Source organism: Dama dama, chromosome X, assembly GCF_033118175.1.
Source record: "Dama dama isolate Ldn47 chromosome X, ASM3311817v1, whole genome shotgun sequence".
NCBI lineage: Eukaryota > Metazoa > Chordata > Mammalia > Artiodactyla > Cervidae > Dama > Dama dama.
In genome coordinates, this window is record NC_083714.1 from 74,230,228 (window position 1) to 74,247,809 (window position 17,582).

The 17,582-nt window shown below is 37.1% G+C and overlaps 1 pseudogene; it reads right to left on the minus strand.

The window, feature by feature from the left end:
- Positions 1-16,795: 16,795 nt before the first annotated feature.
- On the minus strand, positions 16,796-17,381 carry LOC133052719 (protein shisa-2 homolog; annotated as a pseudogene).
- Positions 17,382-17,582: the final 201 nt, after the last annotated feature.

Sequence of the window (17,582 nt, forward strand, 5' to 3'; positions counted from 1 at the left end):
AACTGCTGGGTCTGTGGAGCGCTCCCCTCTTCATCAGTGGAAGGCTTTCCATGGTGGACATCTCCACTTTGATGGAAAGTCTTTCTCCAATTCTGCAAATACCTTCAACAACAATTGCATGTGATGACTCTTCTTAAACTGATGACATCTAACAACCTTAAGATGGACTGATATAACAATGGACATAATGTGACTTTTCATTTTGATTTTAACTTGGTTTAATGACTATTTTGCCTTATGTCTGTAACTGTACAATGGGGTTTTCTAACCGTCTAAAAGCTTTTAAGTTACACATGGTTGTCCAAACCCCCATGAGTGTCACAGCCTCCTCCAACTATTACTTGGGCCCCCTTGATCAGAGACCCTTAATATGAGGGCTAGGAGAATATGTTGCCTCAACAATTTAGGGACCATGCCCCTAAACAGCAGGAAGTAGTTATGGAATGAAAACGACACCCCTTTCTCTTGGCAACATAATTCTCCTAAAAGAAAAGGGGTGAATGAGAGAGTCATTTCCTAGGCAGGTTGATAAGAAGTCTAGGGGTCCCCAAGAAGAGAGGCGTCTGTAATTCTTAAGGAAGAAGAAAGGACAAACCTTTTTTTCTTCTACATTCCTTAGGATTATATAACAATAATGTATCTTACCTGAGGATAGTCTCTGGATTAAACCTTCTGGCTAATCCTGTTATCTTAAAATGTAAATTATAGGAGTAGGTCTGTGAGGTCTTTACAACTTCCAGACATTCTTTAGATTCATTGGAGAGTATATAACTCCATTGCTAACACTAGCAAGGGAGTACTCTTTCTACCCCCTTCTAACATCTATGTCAGAAGCTTTTTCTATCTCCTTTATACTTTAATAAAACTTTATTACACAAAAGCTATGAGTGATCAAGCCTCGTCTCTGGCCCCGGATTGAATTCTTCTCCTCCAGTGGCCAAGAATCCTGGTGTATTTTTGAGGTTCAGCAACAAACTTTCACTGCTGGGAAAGATTGAGGGGGAGAAGAGAAGGGGACGGCAGAGGATGAGATGGGTGGATGGTATCACTGACTCAACGGACATGAATTAGGGTAAAATTTGTGAACTGGTGATGGACAGGGAGGTCTGGTGTGCTGCAGTCCATAGGGTCGTAAAGAGTCGGACACGACTGGGTGACTGAACTGACTGAGTGCCCTGTAGCTGTAGTCTGCTGTGGCTGGTTACTCATAGTTTAACTCATGTTGTGAGTGGAGAGGCCTTGGATCTTCTAACCCAACATTAGTTTTACATTTATTTGAAAAGGATTGTTCAACTATGTTTCATTTTTAAGACAAATAGCCAATTTTTGAAACCTTGAACTTTTAAGTTAGCTACTGAGAGTTCTGATTATTTTGATTATTTTTTAGAAATAGTCATATTAAATAAAAACATATAGTGTACTTCTAATGCTAAATTCAAATTGCATTGTAGGTTACTCCCTCATATTCCTTCTACCATTATTGACAGTTTTTATAATTTAAGTATGATGCATTATAGATTTAAATACATTTCTAATAAAATTTCTAAATTCTAATAAATTAACACTTTTGATCCTTCAAAAACAATAATAAAGTAGCAACTTTAAATGTCTAAATCTTTATATAGTTTTCAGATACCAAGTTTTGCCTCTGTGTTTGAATATTTGTAAATGAAGAAAACTGAGCATTAGAAAGTGATATCTGTGCATCACTTGGTCACATTGATTTCACTAGAACGTGTATAAAGCATATATTTGAAGCTCCCATCTGTCAAAAGAAATAACAAAACAACAAACTGAAAACTAAAAAATGAAGTAGGAGACCTTTGTATTAATAGCATTGACTTGAACTGATGTCCATTTGTCCATGCACATAACTCATATGTGTTAAGAAATTATATATATATATATATGTATATGTATATATATGTATATATAATTTTACATAATGTCAGAGAAACTACAAAATTGTGCCTTTAAAGGTTTCTTTTAATGGAATGCACATGACTAGAAATATGACCTCTCCTTTTATCCATGAAAAACATTAAAAAAAAAAAAAAAAACACAGACCTTTAAGGAAGATTGGTTTAAAATGGTGAAGTAGAAGGATGTGTGCTCACCTCCTCCAACAAGAGCACCAAAATCTCAACTAGTTGTTGAACAGCCATCCACAGGAGGGCAGTGGAACCCACCCCAAAGAAATATCTCAAGTCCAAAGACAAAGAAGAAACTGCAATGTGACAGTAAGAGGAATGCAATGAAGATAAAATCAATCCCATACCTGCCAGGTGGGTGACCCTCAAACTGGAGAACAATAGTACCAAAGAAATGTCCCACTGTAGTAAATGTTCTGAGCCCCATGTCAGGATTCCCAACCCAGGGATCCTGTAAAGGGACTACGAATCTTCAGGGAATCTGACTTTGAAGGGCAGCTGGGTTTAATTTTGTGTATGAAGGGCATACACAAAATCTGTCTGTACCAGAACTGAAGGGGAAGGAGAAATGACACCATAGGAGAACTGAAGTTGATTGCCATTTCCTTCTCCAGGGGATCTTCCTGACCCAGGGATCAAACCCAGTCTCCCATACTGCAGGCAGACGCTTTACCATCTGAGCCACCAGGGAAGCCCCCATATCAGACAAAATAGACTTTAAAATAAAGACTGTTATAAGAAAAAAGGCTTCTGAATAATAATCAAAAGATAAATCAAGGAAGATGATATAGCAATTGTAAATATATATACACCAAACGTAGGAGCACCTCAATATGTAAGGTAAATACTAACAACAATACAGGGAGAACTCAAAAGTAGCACAGTAGTACTGGGGGACTTTAGCACCTCATTTTCATCAATTGACAGATCAACAAGACAGGAAATTAATAAGGAAACAGGCTTTAAATTACACATAAGATCAAATGAACTTAATTCGTATTTATAGAGCTTTCCATCCCAAAGCAGCAGAATACACATTCTTCCCAAGCGCACACAGAACATTCTCTAGGATTGAACACACGCTTGGCCAAAAGGTGAGCCGCTGCAATTTTAAGAAAACTGAAATGATATCAAGCATATTTTTCTGATCAACATGCTATGGGATTAGAAATAAGCTACAAGAACAAAACTATAAGGGTTTCCTTGGTGGTGCAGCTGGTAAAGAACCCACCTGCTAATGCATCAGACACAGGAGACACAGGTTCCATCCCTGGGTTGGGAAGATCCCCTGGAGGAGGTAATGGCAACCTGCTCCAGTATTCTTGACTGCAAAATTCCATGGACAGAGGAGCCTGGAAGGCTGCAATCCATGGAGTCTCAATGAGTTAGACGTAGCTGAACGACTGAACACAAAACTATGAAAAACACAAATACAATGCAGCAAAACAATATGTTCCTAAACAACCAATGGATCATTGAAGAAATCTAGTTCAGTTCAGTTCAGTCACTCAGTTGTGCCCAACTCTTTGACACCCCATGGACTGCAGCACGCCAGGCCTCCCTGTCCATAACCAATATCCAGAGTTTATTCAAATTCATGTCCATTAAGTTGGTGATGCCATTCAACCATCTCATCACCTGTCATCCACTTCTCCAGCCTTCAATCTTTCCCAACATCAGGGTCTTTTCAAATGAGTCCACTCTTTGCATCAGGTGGCCAAAGTACTTGAGTTTCAGCTTAAGCATCAGCCCTTCCAATGAATATTCAGGACTGAGTTCCTTTAGGTTGGCTCTCTTTTCAGTCCAATGGACTCTCAAGAGTCTTCTCCAACACTACAGTTCAAAAGCATCAATTCTTCAGTGTTCAGCTTTCTTTGAAGTCCAAATTTCACAATCATACATGACTACTGGAAAAACCATAACTTTGACTAGATGGAACTTTGTCGGCAAAGCAATGTCTCTGTTTTTTAATATGCTGTCTAGTTTGGTCATAACTTTTCTTCCAAGGAACAAGCATCTTTTAATTCCATGGCTTCAGTCACCATCTGCAGTGATTTTGGAGCCCAAAAATTAAAGTCTGTCACTGTTTCCCCATATATTTGCCATAAAGTGATGGGACAAGATGCAATGATCTCAGTTTTCTTAATGTTGAGTTTTAAGCCAACTTTTTTCACTCTTCTCTTTCACTTTCATCAAGAGGCTGTTTAGTTCTTCTTTGCATTCTGCCATGAGTGTGGTGTCATCTGCATATTAGAGGTTAGTGCTATTTCTCCTGGCAATCTTGATTCCATCTTGTACTTCATTCAGTCCAACAAATCACAAAACATGAAGAGATAAGTGAAAATGAAAGCACAATGGTTCAAAACTTATGGGAGGCAGCAAAAGCAGCAGGAAGTTTTGGGGAATAAACTCTTACCTCAAGAAAACAGAAAAAAAAAATCAAATAAACGACCTAACCTTAATCTAAAACAACTAGAGAAAGAAGTAAAAACAAAATCTGAAGTTAGGAGAAGGAAAAAATACCATAAATATCTGAACAGAAATTAATTAAACAGAGACAAAGAGAGTAATCATAAAGATCAATGAAACTAAAAGATTGTTCTTTGAAAATATAAAAAAAATTGATAAACCTTTAGCCAGACTCATCAAGAAAAAAGGAGATAGGGCTCAAGTCAATGAATTAGAAATTAAACAGGAAAAGTTAGAACAGACACCACAGAATTACATAGGATTATAAGAGACTACTTTGAGCAACTGTATGTCAAAAAAATAGACAATCTGGAAGATATAGACAAATTCTTGTAAAGGTACAGTCTCCAAGGACTGAACCAGGAAGAAATAGAAAATTTAAAAAAAAGAATTCCAAGCACTGAAATTATTTTTTTTTTAATTTTGATTAAACACACACACACACACACACACACACACGCACCCAACAACAAAAACAACAACTCCCAGCATACAAAAATCCAGGATCCAATGGCATCACAGGCAAAGCTTATCATTTAGAAAAGGCTTTACACCTATCTTTCTAAAACTGTTCCAAAAATAGCAGAGGAATGACAAGTTCCAAACTCATTCTACGATACCACCATCACTCTGAGAACAACACCAAACAAAGATAATACAAAAAGTAAAATTATGCGGCAATATCACTCATGAACATAGATGCCAAAGTCCTCAACAAAATATTAGGAATCTGAATCAAACAATACACTGAAAAAATCTTATACCATGATCAAATGGGATTCATCCCAAGAATGCAAGAATTTTTCAATATATGCAAGTCAATCAATATGATACATCACAACAAAAATTTGGAGAATAAAAAAACATATGAATGTTTCAATAATGTAGAAAAAGCTTTAGACAAAATTAAACACCCATATATGATAAAACTCTCCAGAAAGTGGGCATAGAGGGAACATATGTTAACATAATAAAGGCCATATGTGAAAAAATCTACAGCTAATATCATACTCAATGGTGAAAAGTTGAAAACCCTTCATCTAAGATAATGAAAGGAACAAGAAACGTATGTCCCCTCTCATCACTTTTGTTCCCCCATTTTATTCACTTAAAAATATATATATATGAGGAAATTAGCTTTACAATTGTGGGATGGCTTCTGCCATACAACAGTGCAAATCAACCATAATTACACATATATCCCCTCCCTCAATCTGGCCACTTTTATTCAACATAGTTTGGGAAGTCATAGCTATTTTCAATCAGAGGAAAAAAAAAAAAAGAAAGAAATTGGAAAATAAGAAGTTAGATTGTCACTGTTTTCAGATGACATGATACTATACATAGAAGACCCTAAAGATAATACCAGAAAACTACTAAAGCTTAATGAAGTTGGTAAAGTTGCAAGTTACAAAATCAATACCCAGAAATCTATTGCATTTCTATATACTAACGACAAATGATAAGAAAGAGAAATTGAAGAAACAATTCAATTTGCCACTGCGTCAAAAAGAATAAAATACCCAGGAATAAATATACCTAAGGAGACAAAAAAAAAAAAAAAAAAAAAAAAAAAAATCTGTTCTCTGAAAACTATAAGACCCTGATGAAAGAAATCAAAGAAGACACAAACAGATGGGAAGAAATACAATGATCATGGATTGGAAGAATCAATATTGTCAAAATGATTATACTAACTGAGGCAATATTTAGCTTCAATGCAATCCCTATCAAATTCAGTCAATTTAGTTCAGTCGCTCATTTGCGTCTGACTCTTTGTGACCCCATAAATCGCTGCATGCCATGCCTCCCTGTCCATCAAAAACTCCCAGAGTTTACTCAAACTCACGTCCATCGAGCTGGTGACGCCATCCAGCCATCTGATCCTCTGTCGTCCCCTTCTCCGGCTGCCCCCAATCCCTCCAAGCATCAGGGTCCTTTCCAATGAGTCAACTCTTCTCATGAGGTGGCCAAAGTATTGGAGTTTCAGCTTCAGCATCAGTCCTTCCAATGAATATTCAGGACTGATTTCCTTTAGGGTGGAGTGGATGGATCTCCTAGCAGTCCAAGGGACTCTCAAGAGTCTGCTCCAACACCACAGTTCAAAAGCATCAAGTTTTAGGCGCTCAGCTTTCTTCACAGTCCAACTCTCACATCCATACATGACCACTGGAAAAACCATAGCCTTGACTAGACGGACCTTTGTTGGCCAAGTAATGTCTCTGCTTTTTAATATGCTATCAAGGTTGGTCATCACTTTCCTTCCAAGGAGTCAGTGTCTTTTAATTTCAGGGCTGCAATTACCATCTGCAGTGATTTTGGAGCCCCAAAAAATAAAGTCTAAGACTGTTTTCACTGTTTCCCCATCTATTTCCCATGAAGTGATGGGACCAGATGCCATGATCTTAGTTTTCTGAATGTTGAGCTTTAAGCCAACTTTTTCACTCTCCTCTTTCACTTTCATCAAGGGGCTTTTTAGTTCCTCTTCACTTTCTGCCATAAGGGTGGTGTCATCTGCATATCTGACGTTATTGATATTTCTCCCGGCAATCTTGAATCCAGCTTGTGCTTCTTCCAGCCCAGCGTTTCTCATGATGTACTCTGCATATAAGTTAAATAAGCAAGGTGACAATATACAGCCTTGACATACTCCTTTTCCTATTAGGAAGCAGTCTGTTGTTCCATGTCCGGTTCTAACTGTTGCTTCCTGACCTGCATATAGGTTTCTCAAGAGATGGGTCAGGTAGTCTGGTATTCCCATCTCTTTCAGGATTTTACACATTTTACTATGATCCACACAGTCAAAGGCTTTGGCATAGTCAATAAAGCAGAAATAGATGTTTTTTTTCTGGAACTCTCTTGTTTTTTCGATGATCCAGTGGATGTTGTGAATTTGATCTCCAGTTCCTCTGACTTTCTAAAACCAGGTTGGGCATCTGGAAGTTCATGGTTTACGTAATGCTGAAGCCTGGCTTGGAGAACTTTGAGAATTACTTTACTAGCGTGTGAGATGAGTGCAATTGTGTGGTAGTTTCAGCATTCTTTGGGTTTTCCTTCCTTTGGGATTGGAATGAAAACTGACCTTTTACAGTCCTGTGGCCACTGCTGAGTTTTCCAAATTTGCTGGCATATTGAGTGCAGCACTTTCACAGCATCAACTTTCAGGATTTGAAATAACTTAACTGGAATTCCATCACCTCCAATAGCTTTTTTCACAGTGATGCTTTCTAAGGTCCACCTGACGTCACATTCCAGGATGTCTGGCTCTAGGTGAGTGATCACACCATTGTGATTATCTGGGTCGTGAAGATATTTTTTGTACAGTTCTGTGTATTCTTGCCACCTCTTCTTAATATCTTCTGCTTCTGTTAGGTCCATACCATTTCTGTCCTTTAAAGAGCCCATCTTTGCATGAAATGTTCCCTTTGTATCTCTAATTTTCTTGAAGAGATCTCTAGTCTTCCCTATTCTGTTGTTTTCCTCTATTTCTTTGCATTGATCACTCAGGAAGGCTTTCTGATCTCTCCTTGCTATTCTTTGGAATTCTGCATTCAGATGGGAAAACCTTTCCTTTTCTCCTTTGCTTTTTGCTTCTTTTCTTTTCACAGCTGTTTGTAAGGCCTCCTCAGACAGCCATTTTGCCTTTTTGCATTTCTTTTCCATGGGGATGGTCTTGATCCCTGACTCCTGTACAATGTCACAAACCTCCATCCATAGTTCATCAGGCAATCTGTCTCTCAGATCTAGTCCCTTAAATATATTTCTCATTTCCACTGTATAGTCATAAGGCATTTGATTTTGATCATACCTGAATGGTCTAGTAGTTTTCCCTACTTTCTTCAATGTAAGTCTGATTTTGGCTATAAGGAGTTCATGATCTGAGCCACAGTCAGCTCCCAGTCTTGTTTTTGCTGACTCTATAGAGCTTCTCCATCTTTGGCTGCAAAGAATATAATCAGTGAGATTTCCGTGTTGACCATCTGGTGATGTCCATGTGTAGAATCTTCTCTTGTGTTTGTTGGAAAAGGGTGTTTGATATGACTAGTGTGTTCTCTTGGGAAAAGTCTATTAGCCTTTGCCCTTCTTCATTCTGTACTCCAAGGCCAAATTTGCCTGTTACTCCAGGTGTTTCTTGACTTCCTACTTTTGCATTCCAGTCCCCTATAATGAAAAGGACATATTTTTTGGGTGTTTGTTCTAAAAGGTCTTGTAGGTCTTCATAGAACCGTTCAACTTCAGCTTCTTCAGCATTACTGGTTGGGACATAGGCTTGGATTACCGTGATATTGAATAGTTTGCTTTGGAAACAAACAGAGATCATTCTGTCGTTTTTGAGATTACATCCAAGTAATGCATTTCAGACTCCTTTGTTGACCATGATGGCTACTCCATTTCTTCTAAGGGATTCCTACTGACAATAGTAGATATAATGGTCATCTGAGTTAAATTCACCCATTTCAGTACATCTTAGTTGGCTGATTCCTAGAATGTCGACATTCGCAATTGCCATCTCCTGTTTTTCCACTTCCAATTTGCCTTGTTCATAGAGCTAACATTCCAGGTTCCTATGCAGTATTGCTCTTTACCATATCGGACCTTCCTTCTATCAATGGTATTTTTTACAGAACCAGAAAAAAAAAATCTTAAAACATGCTTGGAGTCACAAAAGACACTGAATAGCCAAAGCAACTTTAAGAAAGAAATATGGAGCTGGAGCAATCAGTCTCCCTGACTTTCAGACTATACTACAAGGCTATAGTTACCAAAACAGTATAGTGCTGGTACAGAAATAGAAATATGAATCAATGGAACAGGATAGAAACCCCAGATAGAAGCCAATGCACTTGTGGTCAGTTAATCTCTGAGAAAGGAGGCAAGACTACACAATGTTGGAAAGACAGTCTCTTCAACAAAAGGTACTGGACAAACTGAACATTTTCATGCAAAAGAAATGAAATTAGATTGTTTAATACTATACACAAAAAATAATCCCAAATTGGATTACAGACCTAAATGTGAGAACAGACAGTATAAAATCCCTACAGGAAAACATAGGCAGAATATTCTCTGACATAAATAGCAGCAGTATATTTTTCAATCCATCTCCTGGAATAATGGAAATAAAAACTGAAATAACTGAGACCTATTTAAACTCAAAAGTTTTTGAACAGCAAAGGAAACAATAAGCATGACAAAAAGACAAGTATTGGGAAAAATATTTGCAAAAAATGTGACCAACAAGACATTAGTGTTCAAAATTTATGAACAGTTCATGAGGCTTTATGTAATGAAAACAAACAACTCAATCAAAAAATTGGTAAAATACCTAAATAGACATTTCTTCAAAGAAGACATACAGATGTTCAAAAGGCACATTAAAAGATTAATTATTAGAGAAATGATAATCAAAAGTACAGTGAGATATCACCTCACACCAGTCAAAACCACTATCATCAGAAAAGTCACAAACAATAAATGCTGCAGAGGGTTTTAAGATAGGAGCACCCTCCTAACACTGTTGGTGAGTATGTATATTGGTATAGTCACTGTAGAGAACAGTATGGCGATTCCTTAAAAAACTAAAAATAAAGCTACCATATGACCCTGCAATCCCATTCCCGCAATACCCAAGAAAAACATTGTCCAAAAGGAAACATGCACTTCAGTGTTCATTGCATCACTGTTTACAATAGCCAAGACATGTGGAACCAACCTAAGCGTCCATGAACAGAGGAATGGATAAAGAATATGTGGTATGTACACAATGGAATATTGCTCAGCCATTAAAAATGAAACAATGCCAGTTGCAGCTACATGGATAGACTTATAGATTGTCATATTGAGTAAAGTAAGTCAGACAGAGATGGAGAAATATTGTATGGCATTCCTTACATGCAAAATCTAAAAAAGAAATGATACAAATGAACTTATTTACAAAACAGAAACCGATTCACAAACTTAGAGGGCAAATTTATGGTTGCCTGTGAGGAAATAATGTGGGGCAAGAATCACTTAGGGAGTTTGGGATTAACAGGTAAGCACTGCTAAATTTAAAATAGATAACAAGCAAGACCTACTGTACAGCACAGGGAACTCTCTTCAATATGTGGCAGCCTGGATGGGAGGGGAGTTTAGGGGAAAATGGATACATGCATATGTATGGCTGAGTCCCTTTGCAGTCCACCTGAAAATATCAGAACATGGTTAATTGGCTATACTCCAAGATAAAATAAAAAGTTTAATTATAAGTTAATGTTTTGTTGCTTACTTGATTATGTAAACTGAGTGGAAGTCTTATTAAGAAGCACAGACAATTTGTGCTTTCAGATTACAGACAATATATAAAGTTAGCCTGATGTGAAAATTAGTAGATTCAAAATTAGAGATTTAGCTTTAATTGAAATGCCATGACAGAATTGAATTTGCTCCTACAAAATAAAGTAGTTTATAACTGTTTCAAGTTGCTTCATGCTCCAGACAAATCAATATTTCTTTATGATTGCTTTAACATCTGTAAACCACAAGTCTTCTACTTTTAAAGTACAAGATGAAAAGATTACATTCCAATTCATAGCTCTTTCTATGTTCTTCAAAAGATAGTGCTGACAATTATCTATCCATCCAAATGTAGAACAATGTGAGTTTGCAGTTGTTGCTCTCATTTATTCTAATTTATTGTTTAAAAATTATAAAGACATGTAGATATATAATGTACTATATTAAAGCCTACACAATCTCAAGCTTCCACCTTCTAAACGGGAACTAAGTGTGTGCTTAAGGGAGAAAATAACAAAGCAGATTTGGGAAATGAAAATTATGTAGCTGCAAAATCCATTATATGACATTAATTGAGAATATTTGTTAGCATCATATGCAGATGTGCAAATTGTGTTTATATTTAAGGTAACAATTTCATTAAGTTTCAGCTCTGTTTTGTTTTTTATCTTGTTTTTTTTCATTTGAAACAGAGGTTAGCCTGACTAAAAGTAAGGCAATATTGGATATTAGCTTTAAAAATGCAGATAACAATGGCCATTGTTTTGTTCCTGCCAACTGTTAACAAATACTCTCCCTTTGTCAACAGGCATGGAAGAAGGAAGTTGCTTCAGTTTCAGTTGTGCAACAAAGTGATTTAGCTATATATACACATGTATCTATTCTTTCTCAAATTATTTTCCTATTTAAGTTACTTTAGAATATTGAGCAGAGTTCCCTGTGCTGTATAGTAAATCCTTGTTTATCTATTTAAAATATACCAGTATGCACATGTTATTTTAACAATTGAATTTATGTGATAAAAAATGACTAGTTTTTTGGTGAGAAAAACAGTAATGATTAGAATTCTGTAGAAGCATACAAACAACTAGTTTAATTCGATTGATATATATATATATATATATATATATATATATATATATATATTCACCCATTTCAGATGTAATTGTGTAATGCTGTAATTAATCAGATCATATTTATTCAAAGTTCAAATGACAAAGAGGAAACAGAATAAAAATACTGGAAGGCACTGCCAAGAGCTTCAATGAAAGATAAAAAGAAAAAAACACAGAAAATATTTTCAAAAATAAAATTATCTATTAATAAATACTACTTAAAATTCAAAAGTCAAGAAATATATATTACAATAAAATAAGATCATGTATATTTATAATTGCCCCAATATTTTCATTAAATGTATTATGAGAGCTCACTAGAGGTTTAGAAGAACTCCTGAACTAATTTTCCATAGCATAAAATAAGATAGAATCAGAGAGCAATGTCTGAATAAGATCACCTCTAATTAAAAATAAATTTTATATTACAATAATTGTGAAATAATTTATTTTGCCAAATCAGCTAATCTAAAACTGATATATTTATTCTAACCCTCTTAAGTAGAAGTTGTATTTTTATTTTAAAACATACCTGTCTTAGGTTGATCATATTAATACCATTTTAATCAAATCACTAGTCAAAGTTTTAACAAGAAAAATAAGTAAGCTAATTTTTAAAACTGTAAACACTCAGTGTGCTTTGTTTTCATTTCATTTGCTGTTTCAGGAGCAAAACTTAATCTTATTAAACTAGGTAACTAATGTATACTGATATTTTGTTGATATGATACCTTGAGAAATATTTTACTGTATCTTTAATTTTGGACTTTGGGTATGGAGGCAAAGCAATGTAGGAAGCTCAGAGATGAGTCAGAAGACTCCTCTCACCATGGAAATTAAAGACTGGTTGAAGAAGTAAAACACCTAAGTGATTACAAAACAAAGTATAAGTATTATGCATATTAAAAACTATAATGATATTGACTTTTAAATAAATGGTAACTTAATCAGATTTCAACTTTATTGATGTTCTTATACTTTATTCATAGAAGCATAAACAGTTATTTTAATAATTGAATTGGATTTAAATGTAACGCCATTATATTAAAATACTTTCTGGGCACTTCCCTGGTGATCTAAGACTCTGCACTACTAATGTAGGGGGCCTGAGTTCTATCACTGGTCAGGGAATTAGACACCACATGCCACAGCTAAGAGCTGACAGAGCCAAACAAATAAATATTAAAAAAAAAAATTTAAAAAAAACCCTTTCTGAAGGTAAAAAAAAAAACAACACAAATATTGAAGTATATATTCTCCTCTAAAAATATTTATGATAATTGATTATCTCTGTTCTATGATTTAGCAATATCTGTACAGAAAAGAAGCAATCTAAGCACAACCTTTCAAATCTTTTTAAAAAGTATTTTATTTATCCTCCCTAACGATCTCCTTTACTCACCTTTCTGCTAATGAGAGGGGGGAATAAAGAACATAAAGCAAGGAAAGGTATAAACAAACATAGGCTTTCCAATTAAAATATCCCCAGAAAGTAATTTTGTGACTACTGATAAACTGATTCTGAAGGTCACACAAAAATGCAGCAGATCTCAAATAGCCAACAAATTGCTGAAGAAGACGTCAGATAATTGACATTACTCATCTTCAGTCTTACCGCAATGCTGTGGTCAAGACAATGTGGTAGTGGTAAAAGAACAGATATAGATCCCTGAAATCAGTTCAATTCAGTTCAGTTCAGTCATTCAATCGTGTCTGACTCTGATCCCGAAGACTGCAGCACGTCAGGGCCACCTGTCCATCACCAACTCCAGGAGCTTGCTCAAACTCACGTCCATCAAGTCAGTGATGCAATCCAACCATCCCATCCTCTGTTGTACCCTTCTCCTCCTGCCTTCAATCTTTCCCAGAATCAGAGTCTTTACCAATGAGTCAGCTCTTCACAACAGGTGGCCAAAGTATTGGAGCTTCAGCTTCAGCATCAGTCTTTCCAATGAATATTCAGACTGAATTCCTTTAGGATTGACTGGTTTGATATCCTTGCAATCCAAGGACTCTCAGGAGTCTTCTCCAACACGACAGTTCAAAAGCATCAATGCTTCAGTGCTCAGCTTTCTTTATAGTCCAACTCTCATATCCATACATGACTACTGGAAAAACCATAGCTTTGACTAGATGGGCATTTGTTGGCAAAGTAATGACTCTGCTTTATAATATGCTGTCTAGGTTGGTCATGACTTTTCTTCCAAGGAGCAAGTGTCTTTTAATTTCAAGGCTACATTCACCACCTGCAGTGATTTTGGAGGCCAAGAAAATAAAGTTTGTCACTGTTTCTGTTGTTTCCCCATCTATTTGCCATGAAGTGATGGGATTGTAATCCATGATCTTCATTTTCTGAATGTTGAGTTTTAAGCCAGCTTTTTCACTCTCCTCTTTCATTTTCATCAATAGGCTCTTTAGTTCCTCTTTGCTTTTTTCCATAAGGGTGGTGTCATCTGGAATGGAAAAGTAGGAAGTCAAAGGATACCTGTAGTAACAGGAAAGTTTGTTCTTGGACTACACAATGAAACAGGGTGAAGGCTAACAGAGTTTTGCCAAGAGAACACACTGGTCATAGCAAACACCCTATAGCCAAATTCAGACTTACATTGAAGAAAGTAGGGAAAACCACTAGACCATTCAGGTATGACCTAAACAAAATCTCTTACAATTATACCATGGAAGTGACAAATAGATTCAAGGGATTAGATCTTATTGACAGAGCTCCTGAGGAACTATGGACAGAGGTTTGTTATACTGTACAGTAGGCAGTGATCCAAACCATCCCCAAGAAAAAGAAATGCAAAAAGGCAAAATGATTGTCTCAGGAGGCCTTACAAACAGTGGAGAAAAAAAGAGAAGTGAAAGGAAAAGAGAAAAGGAATGATGTATCCATCTGAATGCAGAGTTCCAAAGAAAAGCAAGGAGAAATAAGAAACCTTCTTAAGTGATCAATGCAAAGAAATAGAGGAAAACAATAGAATGGGAAAGACTAGAGATCGCTTCAAGAAAATTAGAGATTTAGGGAATATTTCATGCAAAAATGGGCACAATAAAGGACAGAAGCATTATCGATATAACAGAAGCAGAAGATATTAAGAAAAGGTGGTAAGAACACACAGAAGAACTATACAAAAAAAATCTTAATGACTCAGACAATCACGATGGTATGATCACTCACTTAGAGCCAGACATCCTGGAATGTGAAGTCAAGTGGGTCTTAGCAAGCATCACTATGAACAAAGCTAGTGGAGGTGATGGAATTCCATCTGAGCGACTTCAAATCCTAAAAGATGATACTGTGAAAGTGTTGCACTCCTTATGCCAGCAAATTTGGAAAACTCAGCAGTAGCCACAGGACTGGAAAGGTCAGTTTTCATTCCAATCCAAAATAAAGGTAATGCCAAGGAATGTTCAAACTATTACACACTTGCACTCATATCATATGCTGGCAAAGTAATGCTCAAAATTCTCCCCAAGCTAGGCTTCAACAGTATGTGAACTGAGAACGTTCAGTTGTTCAAGTTGGATTTTAAAAAGGCAGAGGAATCAGAGATCAAATTGCCAACATCTGTTGAATCATAGAAAAATCAAGAGAATTCCAGAAAAATCATCTACTCCTGCTTTATTGACTATGCTAAAGCCTTTGAGTGTGTGAATTAAAACAAACAGGGAAATTCTCAAAGAGATGGGAATACCATATCACCTCACCTGCCTCCTGAGAAACCTGTATGCAGGTCAAGAAGCAACAGTTAGAAATAGATATGGAGCAATGGACTGGATCAAAATTGGGAAAGGAGGACCAAGGCTGCATATTGTTACCCTGCTTATTTAGCTTATATGAAGAGTACCTCATGAGAAATGCCAAGCTGGATGAAATACAAGCTTGAATCAAGAATGCTGGGAGAAATATTAATAATCTCATATATGAGATTCCTGAAATAGTTCTACATTAATATAGTCAGCTGATATTTGACAAAAACAAGAAAAGCAAAAGCGACTCAATGGGAAAATGACAATCTTTACAACAATGGTTCTAGAACAACTAAACATCCACAATCAAATAAACAGTAACTTAGACACAAACCTTACACCTTCACAGAAAACAACTCAAAATGAAGCATAGACCCAAATGCAACATTTTGCATTACTTTTACTCTTAGAAGATAATACAGATGGTCTTGTATTTCACCAGGCTTTTAAATCCAACACTAAAAACACAATTTATAAATGGATTTTTTTTTATAAGTTGGACCTTAATTCTTCTGCAAAAGGCATTGTTAGGAGACAAAAGGAGATAAACCACAGAGATGGGGAAATTTTTTGCAAAACACATATCAGGTAGAGAACTGGCATCCAAAATATACAATGAACTCTTAAAACTCAACAACAGGAACACAAAAATCCACTTAAAAATTAACAAAAGATCTGCATCAATATTTGCTCATCAGTTGTAAGCAATGTGTTACACTGTGTGCTTAGTTGCTCAGTCTTATCCGACTGCACTGTGTGCTTAGCTGATCAGTCATATCCAGCTCTTTGTGACCCCATGGACGTGCCCAGGCTTCTCCGTCCATGGGGATTCTCCAGGCAAGAATACTGGAGGGGTTTGCCATGCCCTCCTCCAGGAGATCTTTCCAATCTAGGGATGGAACCCAGGTCTCCTGCATTGCACGTGGATTCTTTACCGTCTGAGCCCCCAGGGAAATCCAAGAATACTGGAGTGGGTAGCCTATCCCTTCTCCAGGGGATCTTCCCAACTCAGGAATCCAACTGGGTCTCCTACATTGCAGGTGGATTCTTTACCAGCTGAGCTACCAAGGAAGCCCAAAACATATCTAGAAATGCTCATTTGGAGAAAGATGCTTTCATAAAGTTTGGGGGCAAATGAAGCCATCTGACGGAACTGTCATAAGCAACATCGATAGGCACAGACTTCCAGGCTAGAATCTTTTCCAAGCCCAAATTTCCTGCTCGCCTCTGGTTTAGGCCCCCGGCTACACCCTGTTACACAGTCAATGCTGGGTGTATCTTCTGTTCACCGTTAGTGTGAGGAAAGTGAGCCTGGGTCTGCCTGTAGCCTGTTTGCAACCCGTCCAGGAACGGGGGCACTGGGGTCATGGTCACTGAGTCTGACTGCAGGGTGTATCCCATGAAGGGGGAATGCAGGTACTGCCCCTTATAGGGCATGATCTGGGTGGCCTGATGGCAGCTGAGCATTGAGAAGTTTGTGGGCATGTCCATGTATGTGTTGTTCATGGTGCCCTTGGGCAAACAATAGTTGGTTTGGGACCTGTTCAGGGGCGCCTGGGCCCCCAAGTTGCCTCTAGAACTGGACAGGCGGGAGGGGTAGCCCCAGGAGATTCTGGCGCTCAGGATCATGGGGATGGTCTCCATTGAGCAGGGCCCTCCCAGGGCCAGCTCTGCTGTGGCTCCTTCTTGGGCTAGTGGCATCTCCAGGAGCGACGAGGGACCCCAAGATGATGAAGGTGACAAATACTGACTTGACTATGAGGAAGTGCACATAGATGGGGACTATTGTTACACCAATGCAAGATAATAATCGAGTAAATTGGTGGAAGGGGATTGCCATGTGGTCTATTAGAGTTGTGTACTTTTCATTCAGTTTTTCTGTAAGCCTCAGAGTGCTCAAAAAATAGTCTATTTAAAATTTTGCAATCAATTATGTCAAGTACTTCTGATCAATTTTCAAGTTAAGAACTTATTTATCTACAATCATGAAATAATACATGTAGGTAACATTAATTTCATTATTAACTCTATGTGAGATTAC